This window comes from Sinocyclocheilus grahami, unplaced genomic scaffold (assembly GCF_001515645.1).
Source record: "Sinocyclocheilus grahami isolate Dianchi unplaced genomic scaffold, SAMN03320097.WGS_v1.1 scaffold739.1, whole genome shotgun sequence".
NCBI classification, from domain to species: Eukaryota; Metazoa; Chordata; class Actinopteri; order Cypriniformes; family Cyprinidae; genus Sinocyclocheilus; species Sinocyclocheilus grahami.
Genome location: NW_015505918.1, coordinates 89332 through 92873, shown reverse-complemented (window position 1 = coordinate 92873; position 3542 = coordinate 89332).

Below are 3542 nucleotides of genomic sequence, written 5' to 3'. Positions count from 1 at the left end.
TAACAAAATATATACAAATTAATATCTAAATAGGGACATAGTAGTATACTTCAAGTATGATGTAAAGTTCACTTTAAAAAAAACTTACGAGTATACTTGCAGTATAAAACTACTAAACTAGTAGTTTACTGAGACTATACTTCAAAGTGTACTAAAAATTTATTTAATTTTAATTTTATTAATTTTAAAAGTATTTAATTAGTAAACTATCAGTATACCTATAAGTTCACTTTTATTAGTTGCAGTACAAACTAAACATTTTGATGTAAACTTGTTGTGTACTCAAAGTTTACTACTGTTATACTTAAAGTATACTTAAAAGTATACTTTTATATACTAGAAAGTGGGCCAATTTAGTTCCAAGGAGTATTGAAATAGTACACTTACAAGTATACTACTAGTACACTGATATGTGTATACTTACTACATAAAGTATACTAAAAAATATACTTTACTTAAGTATACTTACTAAAATAAACTTGAAGTATACTACTTTTTGGTAAGGGTAGATAACAAACCACATACTGTGACAGCAGCAAATGAGGGAAGAAAATAAGGAATTGAGGTGTTTCATGCTTATGAATTATTCATTCTTATGCAGTCACTAAAGGAACTAAGAATTGTCTTTGAACGCCCGTTTCCACATAACTAATTTCAGTCATTAACTTTTTCACATGAAAACGAGGCTGTGAAGGACAGACTTACAGTCTTTACAATGGCAAGCACTGTATAATGGTAATTTCACAACTCATAACTTAAAACACTGTTCTATGGTGTTTTTGTCTACTGAAGGTTTTTGAACAATGATGTTGTTAAACAACAGTACAATCCATTGAACGCACTGTACTTCTATCCCTCACAGCCTCGTTTCATTCGGGTCAAAAATAAAATACTCGACCTTGCGACACAAGACAAAGTTATTGCCTACCTCAGATCTTGAAAATAACTTAAAGGAAACATGAACTTTCAAACTGTGAACTCTGTATGCACAAACAAGTGCTTTCCATGACAAAGACTGTGTTAGTCGCTGAATATGTATTTTGAACATTGATAAAATTGTTTATTTTATATAGGCCTACTTACCGATTTCTATTCGATTGTGAGACAATAGTGTTCTTTCTGAGAGAAGATAGAGCCCGCCCACACGCTTTTCTGATTGGCTGTACTTTATGATTTATTTAGTCTAGTTTCGAAGGTTATGTTTGTTTGTTTTTTGAAAGAAATTAATACTTTTATTCAGTAAGCAATAAAACAGTTATTCAGTAAATACTTTTACACTTTGACATTGGTAATAATAATACATTTTTCTTAAGCATCAAATCAGCATATTGGAATGATTTCTGAAGGATCATGTGACACTGAAGACTGGAGTAATGATGCTGAAAACTCAGCTTTGTCATCACTGGAATGATTTACAAATGAAAATACAAATCAGTAAAGTGGAATAACATTTAACAATATTACTGTTTTTACTGTATTTTTCAAATAAATAAACTCATCGTTGGTGAGCATGAGAGACTTCTTTCAAAAACATTTTAAAAATCTTTCTGTCCCCAAATTTTTTAGAGTATGTTCTGGTGTAAAAATCATTAATTAGATGTTCATTAAGCAGCTTTATGAAATGCAGAGGTGGGACAATTTTCACACAAAAAAAAACACACTACTAGCAGAAAGTGGGACGCAGTACTGCAGAGAACAACGCTGTCCTAGTAAAAAAACAATGAAGGCCTTTGCCAAACAGGGTCACGCTCACAGACAGGAATTGATGAACACTCGGGTGCTCCAAAATGTAACAGTTCATGCACTTCCTTTGTGACCTAGATTTACCAAAAACTGAACAGTGGAAGACTGACAAAGATAGAATCAATTGCTGAACTGTAATGTTAATACTTTACGGTATATAATTATTTGCCATAAAATTGCCTTTAGTACTTAGATTAAATCATGGTTTTATGCAATATGGAAGAAATGTAATTATTATTATTATTATTATTATTATTATTATTATTATTACCACCATGAAAATAGCATTTAATACTGACTGACAGACAGACAGACAGATAGATAGATAGATAGATAGATAGATAGATAGATAGATAGATAGATAGATAGATAGATAGATAGATAGATAGATAGATAGATAGATAGAATCAATTGCTGAACTGTAATTCGGACACTAAGTTAATACTTTGTGCGATATTTGACAAATACGGTAAAAAATAGGCCTTAAAACACGTTAAAACTCAAATGGTCACTGAAGAATCGCTCTCACGGTACTTTGATGTCAAACACCGATCGATCTGCGTAAAAGTACTTTAAAAAAAGTCGCACACACCTAACTATGTGCGCGTATTTACATCGCTTCGACTGCCCATGCACCTTCTCACGCACCACGATTGGTCGATTATGTACGATGCCTGCATGCAAGGGTGTAACTTTGGTTTGAGAAGTGGGGGGGACACAAAATGGGGGAAAATGTTTTCCAGTTGAATCCCATTTCCTGCATGTACATACATTTAGGGATTATGGTGATACAAAATCCAGGAAATAATTAAGTTGATTAATGATCAATTCTGCCAAAACGAATAGTAGGCTACTAAATTATGTATAAGAAAAAGATGTCTTACTTTCTTTATTGTTTAATAGGTGGCCGATCGCCAAGACTTGAGAGAATCATTTTATAAAGTCGAAAATGTTCACCATTAATGTTTTGAATAATGTTTAAATAATGTGAGACTCAATTTCCACTGTTACACTTTTATTTCAAACTAACCGCTGTACCTGAAAATATAAAATAAATCACTTGTTGCACAGGACAGAATGTTCTACATCAGTGGTTCCCAGACTTTTTAGAGTGGAGTACCCCTTGAGGCATTTCTGCTTATAGGCCTACCCCCTCTCTTCCACTTAGACTGCACCTTTTCCATTAAAGGACAATATTTGCACCTTAAATTGACTTTCCAATGCATTTTTTATCTTTATAAATAGAATATTAATGTTTTAAAAAAAAAGTTAAATAGATTAATATGCAATGATGATAAAAAAAGTGAAAAGTGATTCTTTTAATTGCTAAAACCGCCAGGTCACTGTCTTAATGCGTGAGTCATCAAGTCATTTGTTCATTCAGTAAGTTAAAGGAGTCATATGATGCGATTTCAATTTTTCCTTTCTCTTTGAAGTGTTACAAGCTCTTGGTGCATAAAGAAGATCTGTAAAGTTGCAAAGACTAAAGTCTCAAATCCAAAGAGATATTCTTTATAAAAGTTCAGAGTCAGCCACGCCTACCTAAAACGGCTCGTTCGAACACGCCCCCACATATCTACATCACTGTGTGGGAAGATTTGCATAACGCCGCCCAAATGTTCACGCAAAGAAAGAAGGCGTAACTTTTATTCTCGCTGTAGTATTGTTGACGCTGCAGCCATGTGTCGTGAAGACGCTGAGTGCTTTGTTGTGAAAGCGAAACTACTTTGTTTGGTCTTCCAAAAGAGGACGATATCCGCTTCGTCATGCCTGGAGCTGATCCGTGCTGGTCGCTGAGG